The sequence below is a fragment of the Scylla paramamosain genome, chromosome 13 (assembly GCF_035594125.1).
Source record: "Scylla paramamosain isolate STU-SP2022 chromosome 13, ASM3559412v1, whole genome shotgun sequence".
NCBI classification, from domain to species: Eukaryota; Metazoa; Arthropoda; class Malacostraca; order Decapoda; family Portunidae; genus Scylla; species Scylla paramamosain.
Window position 1 is genome coordinate 7,255,632 of NC_087163.1, and position 16,869 is coordinate 7,272,500.

The 16,869-nt window shown below is 43.3% G+C and overlaps 1 long non-coding RNA gene across 1 annotated transcript in view; it reads right to left on the reverse strand.

Moving 5' to 3' along the window:
- Window positions 1-12,597: 12,597 nt before the first annotated feature.
- Window positions 12,598-16,869, reverse strand: part of LOC135106153 (uncharacterized) — a 90,366-nt gene continuing 86,094 nt past the window's right edge. The window contains exon 3 of the long non-coding RNA XR_010271138.1: window positions 12,598-13,560. This is a non-coding gene — a long non-coding RNA (uncharacterized LOC135106153). The remainder of the gene's footprint in view (window positions 13,561-16,869) is intronic.

A 16,869-nucleotide genomic window follows, 5' to 3' on the forward strand; every position in this document is an offset into this window, starting at 1 on the left:
TTCCTCGCGTTTCACAAGATTTGCCTCTTTCCTTCCCGTGTTTTAAAGCATTTTTTTTTCCTAGCCCCTTCTCTCTTTTCCGTCAGCCTTGTAGCCTTTTTGTTCGTCTTCATAATCTTTACTGGGCTGTCCAAACGCCGGCCTCTGCCCTTTTAAAAAGTTTAAGCCACATACGTAGTTTTCGCTCTCCTTTTGTTCTCAGGCCTGGTGTGTTTTTTAACGGTTGGCCTTCCAACCTTCTCGCTCAGGTAGATCTATAAAACTATATCCTCCACCTCCTCTTCTTCCCTTTTCCTTCTTGTTTTCTGTATTCTTGTTCTTGTTCTTGTTGTTCATCCCCTCTTCCTCTACCACATACCCTCTGGCAGTCACAGCACGGCGGCTGTGTAAAAGGAAACCAAACTTTGTCAGAATTGCAATTGATTTCCTTTTTCGACACTTTTGCCAAGCTTGGGACAGCCTCATAACACTGACCCGACCCTTACCCTGACCCAGCCCACATCCCCATCCATCAATTATCGTCCCAGCTGCCTCGAGCCTTGACCTGTGTCACTGCTTTACCTCGTATTATAAGTGAGAGAGAGAGAGTAACAAAATGAGAATACATAAACATCATGCTTTTCTCTCTCCTGAAGGTTACATATGACTCTTTTTCATGCCTTGTGTGGTTTTGCGTAGTGATTCTTTAGATACAGTGCGAGGGCTGCGTGTGTGGAGGTGAAGCGAAGCAAGTGGCTAATGTAATGAGCAGGGAGGTGCCAAAAAGTCACCTATCATATCGGCAAAATGACGTCCTTGCTAGATATGATTTTCAACCAACTTTATGTTTTCGCGAGTTTCTCTTCCTCTATCGCGGTAATTCGCATTCCGGTTGCCTCTAGCCAGTTTCAGAGGCAAGGGTCTTTGCCGGCCACTATGAGAGAGTTATACGTGTTAAGACTGCATTCAGTACACGGAAAAAGACTGTCTTTTCCCGTTTATTAGGGTTTTCTTCTCTCCTAACTTGTGGCGGAGGTTCGTGTCCCCTCGCTCAATACGTTCCTCACTCCCACCAAAGAAACCCAACGAGTCATCATCTCGAAAGTCATATTTAGATGGCATTTTCCTCAATTTGTTCTCTGCCTTAACTTCTGGAGCGGCGTGAGGCATGACATTCTTACCTCCTGAGCTTACAGAGAGAAATGTGGGCGAGGAGTGCTATGTTTCACGCTATAAAGACCACAGCGAGCATACTAAAAACATAAATCTTCGGTCTTAAGTCACTTGATTTTTAAGAAATAATGGTTTTGGGACTCCCAGTGTATCGTCAACTGGTGAAATATCTGGGATTTTATAAATTTCCATAAGACATATTAACTTCAACAGTAATCAGTAGCAGTGGGTTGTAAAGAAGCCTATTTTTTCGAGGGGAGGGACGAGGACAGATGAAGTTCAAACAATGTGCAATTCAGTAACTACCCTTTTCTTGTATCTATCCGAGTAGTCTGGGCTAAGATGTGGGACACAAATGTGGTGAGGAGGTACGTGAGATGCGAAGGTGATGAAACGACAGATGTGCCGGAAGTTCAGCCACCCAATAGTGTGGGTTCTGACAAGAGTGATAGTCGTGAGAAGTACTTGAGATGCGGGTAATGAAACGACAGGTGTGGGGGAAGTACAGTTGGTGCAGGTGTGCAGGTGTATGGGTGTATGGGAGAGGTCCACTGCAATCCTAGGAGAGAGGAAGAGGGTGGAGGAGGGGAAAAGGAGGGGAGGGAAAGGGGAAAGAGAGGGGAGGAGAAGGGAGGGTATACAGCGGACGTATTGATCGCAGCCCCCAACATGACCTCGAGGTCCTCCCACACCCCGCCACACCTGTCCTCGCACCTGATTCACATGCCTGTCAACACACCTGCGCCCATTTGTCCCCCCCTCCCCCACCAATACACAGCCACCACCAAGATTGAGTTGCATTCCCAATTCTCCATTCCTGTGTGTTTGTCTGTGTGCTAAACCTATAACTGTGTAGCTGCACACACACACACACACACACACACACACACACACACACACACACACACACACACACACACGTACGTACGTATTCAAACACTCACTGAATTCGGAAAAAAAGTTCTTGTTCAATATGAAGTGCCAAAACAATCTTATTATTATTATTATTATTATTATTATTATTATTATTATTATTATTATTTATTTATTTTTTTATTTTATCTTGTTTTTTGCATTTACAAAATTGCATTTCTTAATTAAACAAGTCTGTACTCTGAAACTGTACTATGTCGATTTTGCAATAAGATTAATTTTTATTGTTATCGGTAAGAATGCACAATGTAGAATGGCTTTGTCGTTTCCTAATGTTCCTTTTCATGAGACTCGAACAGCACCCTTGCTTTGGACCATAAGGACCTGAATGACCTGAATGCCTCGCAGCGAAGGGTCGTGGCGTGCACAGCGTAACGTAACGTAGGACACGATTAAGCTGATTTACGCCAAGCCACCCCTGTTATTTATTATATGTAATACTATCATAATAGTGAGAGTTTATGCATGATCTCAAATATTCATCTCAGTGCTGCTAACGGGTATTGTATTCAGTTACCATTTGTATAATGTAAAAGTATATTTATGTTCACAAAGCTCGACACAACAATTCTCGCACAATACAGTGAAAGAATCAAATCGAAACACTTTGCTGGTCACCTCAGTAGACGTGACCAAGAGATAATAATATTTAGCCCAACTTTGTTATGTACTTTTTTTTTCCTTCCAGTTCAAATTGGCAAAATAGCAATAGAAATGGTTATACACGCGACTGTTCCGTGCAGTGGTTTGTTAGCTCTGCTGTGACGTCTCTGACTTTACAGCAACCATTTTAACTGGAAGGAATTAGTACTTCACTGGCGTGACGCGGAGCTCATTGGCTCGGGGTCGGCGGGAGTCAGATTCCGGAAACTCCTGAAATACCTGCATTGACTCCCAGGGGGAACAAAAGGAGAGTTCTGCTTCAGCCGAGACTTGGAAGTAGGAAAAAATAATAAGAATGAAGTAATTTCTTTATTTACAGAAGTATTGTCCAAATGGTATATAATAATTATTATTCATTATGATTCCCGAGTTTCCCTCGAGAGTTCGCCACACGTGATTAAAGCAACATTATTGAACACAGTATATTAAATTTACGTCTATTACGTTATCACCCCAGCACACACACCCACGTCTCTCTCTCTCTCTCTCTCGTCTCTCTCGTCTCTCTACGTCTCTCTCTCCTCTCTCTCTCTCTCTCTCTCTCTTCCTCTGTCTCTCTCTCTTCTCTCTCTCTCTCTCTCTCCTCTCTCCCTTTCTCACACACATAGACACACAGCACACACACACACACACACACACACACACTCCAATCACCTGGTGACACATGCGGGCCACACCGTCAAGCAGGCCCCGGTGGGCGTCCCTCACTGGGAGCAGTTCATTAACCACAGCCTAAAATTCCAGCCAGAACATACAACAAAAGCCGATCTCTTTCTCTCTTTTCCACGGCGGTCCAGGTTGTACATCATCATTAGCAAGGCTTTTGTACTTAGTCTTTAATGATCAACACCACAGGAGGCGAGGCGTTGGACAGTTGTGTTTTACTGATATCTCACCCTCGATACTTCGTTAGCACTGTGAGTCTCATCTGAATAAAATACATAGCGGAGGAAAAGAGTTAAACAGCTTCAGCCATTAATAAAGATCGGGCCATGAGACAGTCGTCATTATTTACTCACACTACACAGAGAGCGTCACTGTAAATTTGGGCGCCTCTCCCCCCTCCTCTCCCTCATCCTCACTTCCCCACCCTCTTCTCGGGACAGACTGATGAGAGTGCTGTCGTGTTTTTCTCCTGATTCGAATGTTTATCATCGAAATATGGGCATAAACACTGACGGTCATTTGCATATATTCACCCGTTCAAATTTACATCCCACACGCCGCCGCCGCCACCACCGGGGAATAAAAAACAAAAGAAAAGAGAAAGGGAGGAAAAATGACGCGGTGCTGCCATTTATTTTTGGTTCCCATGCCTTCCCTTCCTGTCCAGCATCACTTTCGCCCTACCTGCTCCATCCGCCGACCTACACGCCTCCCGTCCCGCAGCACGGAGGAATTAGAGTAAAAGTGAGATATATAAAAATTGGGAAGGGCAAATTTAAGGTGTGTTGGGACAATCTGCCACCAAATTGCCAACTTGTGTCTCAAGCTAACACGAAAAAAAATTAAAATAATAATAATAAATAAATAAATAATGATATGTAAATAAATAAATAAATAAAAATAAATAAATGAATAAAACTCAGGCAAGCGAGCGAAAAAAATGAATAAAACAAAGATTCCACGAGTGTTTCTTTCTCCACCTTCACCGCTCCTCCTTCTCCTCCTGCTCCTCCTCCTCCTCCTTCTCCTCCTCTCTTCCTGGTGGTGCCGCAAGAAGCACTTCGCTGAGTTGCTCTTTTTTTCTTATTTTTATTTTATCAACACGACTAGAAAACGATGCTGGTCCGCGCACACACTCAGGAAATCTTTAGAAATGAATTTCCCTTAGATAAACCGCAGCGTAGCGACAGCCTGAGCTGCCGCTATACCACAGATGCAGTCCTCCGCGGTGCCGCCCTTTGCATCTTCCTCCTGTTTTCTTTTGCATTAGAATGGGTGAAGGTCCGAGGCTGCAGTGCGGTCGAGGGAAAGCACAATATCTTGCGTCCAATATTCGTCTGTGCGATATTACGACAAGGCGGTGCGCGAGGCGGGTCTCGGAGGAAGGTGGTGGGCTGCAGGTAATGCACCGCCCTCACTACCCAACCCAACTCTCTTGCCTCTCCTTCCCTCCTCTCCTCTTCCCTCCGCTTCCATCTTCCCCTTTTCTCCTTTCCTCTCCTCGTCTTTCCCCTCCCCTTCCCTCCCACGCACTCACTTAGGAAAAATTTGGAACGTATTTCGATGAAGTTTGTTGGGTTTTGCACGCTTCTTCCCCCTCGTAATATTTCCCGTTCTATTACCTAGGCCGAGGAGTTTTACAGAGTTCAGCAGGTGTGCGAGATGGACCTACCCACCTCGCGGAAGTGTTATTCGGGAGGTTAAATTGCATTCTCCTATTTTTTCGGTCCCCTTCCTTCGTTATCGGGGAAAGGGGGCTGGTGGACGGCCTGTTCCAAGGTAATAGACACATTTTCGTATAGTTTCATCCGGCGGAGTAATCTTAATGGAAGGCGAAATGTGCTTGCAAAACATTGGCTCGTTGGCTGTAGGTGTTAGCGCCACCATAAACATTGAGGAGCTACCAGGATTATACCCTCACCCGTCCCGTGACTCACAATGCTTCCAGACGAATGCTACGCCTCTCCCCACCTAACCAACACTGCACGCTATTTGTGCAACGAAAAAAAAAAAGACTATATATATATATATATATATATATATATATATATATATATATATATATATATATATATATATATATATATATATATATATATATATATATATATATATATATATATATATATATATATATATTCGGTGTTGTGCATGGGATGTTGTGTCTTAGAAGAAATCAATATAGCACCTATTCGAGGGTTAAATAACTGCAAAATAAGTTTTAGCATAACGCTTGAAATTATAACATCTAAACAATATACCTTTTCTCCTATTTTCTAAATTTGACTTCTTTTCTGCATTATTTTTCCTAAATGTTCTATTATTTTAAGTGGCCTCACTGGTGCATTCCCTCACGTGGCTCATGTACCGCGTGGCCGGCAAAGGCCCCCTGATCCTCACTGCCGCCAACAGCCTCGTAACATTCAAGGAGGATGGTTGGGAGGTAACAACCATTTGGCCACCTTGTAAGTGCCGCCCAGCAGAAGACCCTCGCCTTAATGCAATATGGGCCACTGTGCCCTGGAAAAAAGGAGGGGAGGTCACTGGTGGAGGAATGGGGAGCAGCGAGGAAAGGGCGGATATTATGCACGACGCTCCGTTTAGCAGCACAAACAAAGGAGGCAAGCACTCGACGCTCGAGTAAAGGCCAACTCGAGTGTGCGAGGGCAATAACCAGTCCGGGATCTGGGAGGGCAATGGTATGTGCCTCTGCTCGGGGAAACTATGTGGGGGCGAGGAAACAGCCTCAGTGAGTGACCCTCCGAGACGCTCACACAGAACTCGATTAGGTGTGAAACTTTGGACAGCGTGGTTACAAGAGGTCCACCTTGCCTCCCCTCGCCAGCTTTACGCATGAGGGTCACAGTGAGTGAATGATAAATGTGGTGCAAAGTCTTTAGTGGTACAGAGGGTCGTTGTGAACTGTGACCCCGAGCGTGTGGTCAGGGGAATGCTCAGGCCCCAGTGGCAAGGATCAAAGCCACTTGTCTGAAATTATTTACTGCACGATTTCTGTTTCTAGTCGTGTTTCAGTGATAAAATAGATTCCAGTACGCTAAACCCACAATATTCATTAAAAATACCTTAACACATTAGACTATTGTGCTGGATACAAATGTAAGAGGCATATTAAATTGATACACTCTTAGAAGACACAGCAAATATACTTATTATTTATTTGCCTTATTTTGACAATATCTCCTGTTGAGCAGAGGTTCTTATTATACAGACAGAAATACAGGCAGACATACAGACAGATACACACACACACACACACACACACACACACACACACACACACACACACACACACACACACACACACACACACACACACACACACACACACATTTGGTCCCTGTGTGCGCCACCTCCACATTTTTCCTGCAGTTTCTATCAGCGAAGTTTTTCTTTTCTCTCTTTACCCAATTCCCTGCTTTTGCTCGCTCCCTCTCCTCTCACCATTTCCTCCCTCACACACACAAAACCGCCACCGCAAGCGCGAGCGCCCACACGCACACCAACACGCACGCATACACGCACGCACGCACGCACTCACGCACACACACACACACACACACACACACACACACACACACACACACACACACACACACACAATCATCGTATTACATAAAGAGAGAGAGAGAGAGAGAGAGAGAGAGAGAGAGAGAGAGAGAGAGAGAGAGAGAGAGAGAGAGAGAGAGAGAGAGAGAGAGAGAGAGAGAGAGAGAGAGAGACTACAACAAACAAAAACTGTTAGAGGATCATCAGTGACTTTTGCCTCACGTCTCCTAACACCTACATATGACATCCCAGCCAGCCCCGCCTATACACACAGTCTCTGCTATAAGTTTACATAAATGTCAAACACACACACACACACACACACACACACACACACACACACACACACACACACACACACACACACACACACACACACACACACACACACACACACACACACACACACACACACACACACACACACACACACACACACACACACACACACACACACACACACACACACACACACACACACGAAAGAAAAGGCTCCTCACTCAGGTATCGCTGTAGAGGCAAAGTTGTATCCAGTACAGTAAAGTAGAAAATTAAACGAAGTTATATTACACAGGTGGGTCGCAGCTACAAATTTCCCACTTTTGATGAAACGTGCGGCCCAAAAATATTGCATCACTAAAAAAGAAGCAAAAAAAAAAAAAAATGAATAATTCCTCTTCCAGGATTTCCTTTCATTTTTCTTGTGTGATCTCGTGAGAAAAATCAGTGTGGTTCGGTGATTTTTGGTTTTATTTCAATACTGCAGCAGAGTAACGGACGTGCGTGTGACAGGAGGAGGGAGACGAAGCGGGAAGCAGGAAGAACAGCGAGATGAAGGTTTGGGGGGAGGGAGGGGCACGCTAGAGATGAAAGACATGGAAGCGAGACGGGAATGGGAGACGATGCTTGACAGGGGAACGTGTGATGGAGAAGACTGAGAAGCAGAGACGTAGAGACAGGTGATGAAGACGAGAGAGAGAGAGAGAGAGAGAGAGAGAGAGAGAGAGAGAGAGAGAGAGAGAGAGAGAGAGAGAGAGAGAGAGAGAGAGAGAGAGAGAGAGAGAGAGAGAGAGAGAGAGATAGTAATCAACAATACGAAGGAAAGACACAGATATTGGAACTTGGAAGATATGGCTTGATAGTTTAGCCACACAGGATGAGGGAGGCATTGCTGAGAGACTGACACCATGGGGAGAAAACCACAGGATGGGGAGACAGGCGTGAGGGAACTGTAGCCCAAAAAGGGAGACAGCATGGGGCGAAAGGCAGGGGATTGGGAGGGAGGGCGGGGGACCAGTAGGCCAAAAAGTTGAATGCCGAGAGCACAATGGCAGAGTTCGGGAGTGGTCGCGTTTTTCATGAAAGCATCACATTTTTGAGGCTCGTCATCACTGGCTGTAAGTAGTCCCTCCACTTTTGGCTCAAAATATATTTTGTCGGATCATGTAGAGATTTTAATAAAGGAACATTAATGTTGACACTTGGAGGTGGCGTCTCAGGTAGTAATATCTTAATGAGATCTCAACGTTAATACTTTGATCGTCTCGAATTTTGCCATAAGTTGGAAAAATCATGATTTTGAAAAGTAAATTTAAAAAGCTAATTTGAACATTTTGATATGATCTTTTTTCTTATTTAAACCACCTTTGTAATTTTCTCTTACTTTATCGATGGCAATACCACTCTTAATAATATGTAACTGAAATAACCTAGAGCTCCGCATGAAGCGTAAATTCAGACTATGTAATTACGTAGGTACTGATTGCGTGTAAAACATACGAGTATGAGGAAACTAAATCATTACACAGGCAGGAAATGTAAACAGTTTCATGGAATGCATGATGCACCGAATCCTTATGAAACAAATTTCCTATTTTCTTTCCTTGCTCTGATTAAAATAGACTAAAATCACATAATTTAAAACCTGGTATTCTTGGTTTTAACCCTTACACGAATATAGAAAATAAATACAATTTTTTTTTATATAACTCTACATCTATTTTCTTTCTTAGACGTAACTGAATGAGCCCCAAACAACATAAGTATGAACGAAGACAAACAAAAGAAAGGCGTGAAGTGCGGCAGTGTGGTCAAAACATTTCGCTAAAGTCAAACAACATTAGTTCCGTGGCGAGAAAACTTTTTTTTACTCAATAAATTTGTCAAAAGTGGTCACACCAAAATTGCACAATATTGAGGGTCAGAGAGAGAGAGAGAGAGAGAGAGAGAGAGAGAGAGAGAGAGAGAGAGAGAGAGAGAGAGAGAGAGAGAGAGAGAGAGAGAGAGAGAGAGAGAGAGAGAGAGAGAGAGAGAGAGAGAGAATACTACGAGAAAGACACGTAAACATTAATTCCGTATAAATTAACACCATTGGTGGTGGAGGTGGTGGTGGTGGTGGTGCTTATGTTATGCCCATCACACGCCACATTACCTCTCGATAACTTCATTTCTCCAATTTTAACATAACTGGACATCTCCCTCTAACCACCACCACCACCACCACCCAGTACCATGACACGCCTTCCATCTTCATCACCATCACTGTCAATATCATCATCTAACCTCCACTGCTGTACGTACGCCCGTCACGCGTACGCCACCACCACCACTACCACCAACACCACAAGTGTCATTGTCTACACTACCACTGCTACTGCTACTATTACTATTAATACTACCACTGCTATTACTACTACTACTACTACTACTACTACTACTACTATTATTACTACTACTACTACTGCTACTACTACTGCTGCTGCTGCTACAACTAACTAACGCTAATGAAAACCATCACTAGCACCTGAATCACCTTCACCATCACCACTCCTACAACTACCAACAAAAGAAAAAGAAAAAAAATGTAGTCAGTTTTACGAATCACTTTTTGTCGCCTGTACCTCCGCCGCCACCACCACCACCACCACCACCACCAGTGCAGCTGAATATTGGTGAGCCGTCTGGTGGTGGTGTGGTGTGCGGGTCGCCGCGTGCATGTGCAGGAGGCGGCGACGGTACAGATAGTGCACGGCGGGGAAATGGTTGACACGTGTGCGGCAGGAAAGCTTTGGTAGGGAAAAAATTCCACGTCTCTCTTCCCCCGGCCAGGAACGCTCTTTTCACCAACTGCCGCTATTTGTATGTGACGTATGGGACTTAATTTTCCTTTTTCTATTTTTTTTTTTTTTACCAAATGTCTACTTTTCCCCACTAATCTTGATTCTGCTTGATGGCTTGTTTGGATAGTTGTTGTGTTGTGTTTTTTGTGTGTTTCTGTTTTAGGTTTGGTAGTTTGTTGCTTTGTTTCCTGTTCTCTCTCTCTCTCTCTCTCTCTCTCTCTCTCTCTCTCTCTCTCTCTCTCTCTCTCTCTCTCTCTCTCTCTCTCTCTCTTTCCAGTGCTTTGTTGTTTGTTTTGCACGGGGATTGTTTTGAGTTTGTTCTGGTGACAGATTTTGCTTTTAGCGGTCTTGATAATTCTATCAGTGGCCTTGACAATTACAGCTGCTGTTATTGCTGCTCCTGTTGCTGCTACTAATATTACTACTACCACTACTTCTAATTCTACTTGTCGTGGTAATAGTAGCAGTCTACTATTACTACTACTTCCGCTAGTTCTACTTGTATTAGCAGTAGTAGTCTACTGCTGTTGTTACTAATACTACTACTACTGTTGCTACTACTACTACTATTACTACTACTACTACTACTCCCACTATTACTACTACTACTACTACTACTACTACTACTTCTAATCCTGATATTACTTTAATCACTCCTACTTCTATTACCATTATTACTATTTCTGCAACTTTTACTCCTACTTCAACTTCTTACATTGTACTACATTGCACTACAATCTATAACATCATCAGAAATGATGAGATATATTACATTTTACTTCACACAAAATACACTGACATCACAATCACCACTATCATCAGTCTCATATTCTGTAAAGAGAAAGAGAAAATAGATTCGAACATTAATCAAAACAAAGAGTGGTGTAAAAATATTTGCTCTTTGTTTTGATTCAGAGTTAAATGTTGGGAGGAGGAGGAGGAGGAGGAGGAGGAGGAGGAGGAGGAGGAGGAGGAGGAGGAGGAGGAGGAGGAGGAGGAGGAGGAGAATGACGAAGAGAACACCATATGAAAAAAAAACTCAGACCTTGGTAAAAAAGTTTTTTCCTCTATACTTTTCACTCTCCCGGGCACCTCTAACGTCAGGTGAATCAGGGAGGCAGGTAAAGAGAACACGTGAAAACTATCCTTTTATTTATTTACTTTTTATTTATTTATTTTTAGCGCATTGGGGATGAGTAAAAAAGATGATTAGGAGGATATTCTGATCTATCCTAAACTATTATTTTGGGCTTATGCATCTCTCTCTCTCTCTCTCTCTCTCTCTCTCTCTCTCTCTCTCTCTCTCTCTCATTACATTTCAACATTCTATATTTGTTTATTTCTCTCTCTCATTACATTTCAACATTCTATATTTGTTTATTTCAACATTCTATATTTGTTTATTTAACTTTCCAGATTCTAAGTATATCTTTTCTCCCTTTTTGCCTCCATATACTGTTCGCTGTTTACTTAGCAGCTTCTTTGAATCTCTCTCTCTCTCTCTCTCTCTCTCTCTCTCTCTCTCTCTCTCTCTCTCTCTCTCTCTCTCTCTCTCTCTCTTCCTCTCATCTCTTTTTTCCTTTTATTTCCCGCCATGTCTCCATTTCCTGTACCTTCTTTTCTTCTCCCCCAATCTCTCTCTCTCTCTCTCTCTCTCTCTCTCTCTCTCTCTCTCTCTCTCTCTCTCTCTCTCTCTCTCCCCTCTATACAGAGAAAACGCTTTCCTGGTAAAATAAAAGTTATTCTGGTGGAAATTTGTTATTTTTCTATTCCTGTCTTTTTACAACTTTTATTCCCAACTTGCCATTTTTTACTGACAATATTTCAACCTTGACGTGACCATAACATTTTGAGGGTATTGATGTGAGATAGAGAGAGAGAGAGAGAGAGAGAGAGAGAGAGAGAGAGAGAGAGAGAGAGAGAGAGAGAGAGAGAGAGAGAGAGAGAGAGAGAGAGAGAGAGAGAATGGTGATATTTATAAGAGTGCACTATGTCTGCTTAGCTTTTTTCTTCTTTTTTTTTTTTTTTTTCCGTGCGTGTGTGGCTGGCAACATTTTGGGTGTACATTTTACAGATGGCAAGTACACACACGCGCACACACACACACACACACACACACACACACACACACACACACACACACACACACACACACACACACACACACACACACACACACACACACACACACACACACACACACACACACACACACACACACACACACACACACACACACACACACACACACACACCACTGGAAGCTTTACTACCTCGTGACAAATTATTCTCGGTGGCATTTTTCGCTATACGTTTGTGCGAGTTGTTGGTGCACACACATGCACACATTTCCGAATGCAGTTTTGGACAAATGATGTAATAACGTTTTGTTACGCGGACGGATAATGCATTCTGGGTTCGGAGCGGCTGGTGGAGGGAGGGCGACCAGCAGCGGTGGGTTCCGTTATTGAATCATTCACTCACTAAATTAATCCGGTTCATTTCAATTTGAGGTGCCTGATATTTACAAATGTCAGGGAACTTTGTGTGTGGTGGGAAGCGGCGCCTCTCCATCCAGTGAGGGTGACGGTGAGTGGAGGCGAGGGATGCGAGGAGGAGCGATCCCGCGGGCCATGATGACTGCGTGGGACTTTGAATTAAGTTTGTGTGTGTGTGTGTGTGTGTGTGTGTGTGTGTGTGTGTGTGTGTGTGTGTGTGTGTGTGTGTGTGTGTGTGTGTGTGTGTGTGTGTGTGTGTGTGTGTGTGTGTGTGTGTGTGTGTGTGTGTGTGTGTGTGTGTGTGTGTGTGTGTGTGGGTCAGAGAGAGAGAGAGAGAGAGAGAGAGAGAGAGAGAGAGAGAGAGAGAGAGAGAGAGAGAGAGAGAGAGAGAGAGAGAGAGAGAGAGAGAGAGAGAGAGAGAGAGAGAGAGAGAGAGAGAGAGAGAGAGAGAGAGAGAGAGAGAGAGAGAGAGTATATTAAGTTACCTATTTGTCCATCCACTTAACCATCCATCCACATATTTGACCATTTACGCACGCAACTATTAATTTTTCCATTTATTTTCATTTACATTTTATTCCTGTTATGGAGATGACTGTGATACACAATAACTTCAAGCTAAAACACTATCAATACATCAAGGTTCTTCCATACGACCCATACGTGGTTCATCGATTGATTTTAGGTACGCCAACAATTTTCATACAAACGTGAGGACTACGACCAAGGCTGCCTATGTGGGAAGTGCTGCTGGTGGACAAACACTTTTCCAGGTGCGTTGCATTGTGCAGGTTACCAAGGACACCTCTTGCGTCATGAAGACTTGCCTTGACCGAGACGCCCCTCAATGTAGTGATTGGCTCTCCCCACCGTGCACCGGTCAGCCAAAATTGCAATCTTGCCATCGTCTTCCTCCCTTCGTCCTTGTCGCCATTTTTCTCTCTTCGCCACTTCGCTTTCCACTTTAGGAAGAGCGAAGTTAGAATTTTACTCGATGTTGACACCAACCACATCACAGCACGCACTCCATCCCTCCACTATCACCACACCAACCACATATAGGTGAAATAAAATAAACAAAATATAAATAAGTGGATGACAAAAAAAAAAAAAAAAACTAATGAGAAATAGTGCAGCCAAAGAAAAAGGAAAAATGTCAAAATGACGAAAAGGTAATAGAAAAGACAAGAAGCTCCGAAAAAAGACAAAGGGCAATACGTTTAATCCTTTTACTGCTATGGTCGTCGTTTGTTAACATCGAGGGGACAGGAAAAAAAAAGAGAAAAAAGAAAAAAAGCTAGCATGGAAACAGAAAAAGAGAGGATAAAACATTAATTTCGTCGTTTTCTGGGTTACAAAAAGTACTCAAGAAACAGTAGTGCAAAAGAAATGCCTAAAAAAATTGCAAAATAACTAAAGGGAAAAATGTTTAGCAGTGAAAGAGTTGAAACTATCGTGAACTTTTCTGTTCTATTACCGTTACCCTTTTTATGTCCTCTCTCTCTATATATATATTTTGTTTCTCCGTACATGTATCCCTTCATTTTGCCTTCGAGCTTCCTTTTATTTCTGTGACTTCAACCCACGTCACTTCTCCCACGCCTTGTTATCTGCTAGGCAATTAAAAAAGTGTCAATAAATATTTGCTTCGTTCACTGTATATTTTGAATAACAACTCGAATTACTATCCTACAAAGCTTTATCGCGTTCCACGTCCCGATAAATATTTATGTAAATGTATACTGAATTATAGCGGTCACAGAGGAGCGGAATATGTATGTGTGTGTGGCTGTTTAGGTATTATTATGATGTGATGTGATGTGATGTGCTGCCTGTGTGTGTGTGTGTGTGTGTGTGTGTGTGTGTGTGTGTGTGTGTGTGTGTGTGTGTGTGTGTGTGTGTGTGTGTGTGTGTGTGTGTGTGTGTGTGTGTGTGTGTGTTTGTTTTACTTTTAAGGATATTTCCTCAATAACAACAGTGACAAGAATAACAACAATAACTACAATAGCGACAACGACGACTACAACGACAACAAGAACAACAATAACAACAACGACGACTACAACAACAACAACAACAACAACAACAACAACAAAAACAACATCAACGACGACAGCAACAACAACACCAGCAGTGACATCAACAGCGACAACGACGACAACGGTAACAAAAGCAGCGACAACTACTGCAACTACTAATGCAAATAACTACTACTACTTGTTACTAATTATAACAACGACAACGGCAATGGTAACAACAACAGCAACTACTACCACCACCACCACCACCACCACCACTACTACTACTTCTACTACTACTACTACAACTACTACAACTACTACTACTACTACTACTACTAGCACCACCACCACCACCACCACCACCACTACTACTACTACTGCTACTACTACTACTACTACTACTACTACTACTCCTACCATCACTACCAATCTTACATCACTTCCCACACCCAAAACTAAGAAAAAAATATCAATTCGACACAAATCTATGATGACCATTGGACGAACTCTCATCTGGTCCTCACATAAAAAACAAACAAACAAACAAACAAACAAACATACAAACAGGAACTAGAGGAAAAAGAGACCCTCGTTATGACCCGTGAAAAAAAAAAAAAAACATTAACTTCATTAACACACAACTGGCCAGCTTCCTAATTGGGTGGTGTGTAGCCAATCAGCTGTACCACAATTGTCATTACGTTGCACGGGTCAGGGAGGTGGTGGTGGTGGTGGTGGTGGGGGTGGTGGTGGTGGTGGTGGTGGGAGAGGAGGGGGAAGCGGGGAGTAGAGGGAAGAGATAGGGGGACCCAGGGAGTATGTGTGGTAGGGAGTGAGAGTAGTAGTGGAGAGACCATGGCGGACTCAATATGATCTGAGAGAGAGAGAGAGAGAGAGAGAGAGAGAGAGAGAGAGAGAGAGAGAGAGAGAGAGAGAGAGAGAGAGAGAGAGAGAGAGAGAGAGAGAGAGAGAGAGAGAGAGAGAGAGAGAGAGAGAGAGAGAGAGAGAGAGAGAGAGAGAGAGAGAGAGACTTTTATGTGAAAGAAAGAATAGGAAGAACAGGAAGGATAGGAGGAAGAGTGGAGGTAATTATGGAGGAGGGAGAAAGGGGGGAGAGAAGGAAACATTAGTTTGTAGATAGTAATGGAGGAAACTATTACATCTGAGGGAGGAAGAGTAAGGAGAGATACGTGGAGGATGGAAGGAAGACTCAGGAGGGAGGGAAGGGGGAGGGGAAGAAAAGGATGGAGAGGGGAAAGAGAGGAGAGCCGAAAGGAGGGAGTTCGAGATACGAGGGAGGGAGAGAGGGGAGGGAAGGAAAGGAAGAGGAGGGAGGAGAGGTACAATCGCTATGGGAATGAGAAACTGTGAAACTGTGAAACTCTGGAAAGTTTACCAGCAGGGAATACGTGGTGGAGAGAGAGAGAGAGAGAGAGAGAGAGAGAGAGAGAGAGAGAGAGAGAGAGAGAGAGAGAGAGAGAGAGAGAGAGAAAGTTACGTAGAAAAGAGTGGAGAATGTGTAAAAGCTATTGATTGACTGATTGACTGACCAGCTGATTGATCGATTGCCTGACAGATTAACTGATCGACTAGGAAGAACTGAATGACTGACTGGTTGATTTCTCTAAGTAAACACTAACCACAAGGAACATGAGCGGGATGACGTAAAGGGAAATAGTAAAGAAAACAGGAAGAGGAAGTGTAAAATTTACTGTGTCCAATCATTTAGAATCGAAGGCGTCTCACTGTGAAACAACACACAGAACAATAAACACAAAGAAACACAGACAGATAGACAGATACCACCTATCCTTTCCTCATCTACCCATGTACCTACCTACACAACACACGCACACACCTACACACGGACAATAGTATCGATGTAAGCACAGATGACACCTATGACATCTACATACACAGCAAACACCATGGAGAGTTTGAAATATTTCGCTCAGGGGGTCAAAGAGCTGGCGGCATGAACATGACAGGGTAGGACAGGAGCGGCACGCAACACACAGCTAACTTCACTAAATAATGGCCTCATGCGGAGTGACAGACAGTGCAGACTCCATTTCAAGGCTGCCACTCGCGCGCTATTCTGAACACGACCGCCAAAATGTCTGTTTCAAATTTATGCTTCTCGCGAAGTTTAATTGCTGGTCCATGAAGGCTACGAGGAACTTTATTTTTTTGGGGTAGCTTAATTTTTTGTTTGTTGCTTATAACTTTTTTTTTTTTCTCTCTCTCGCT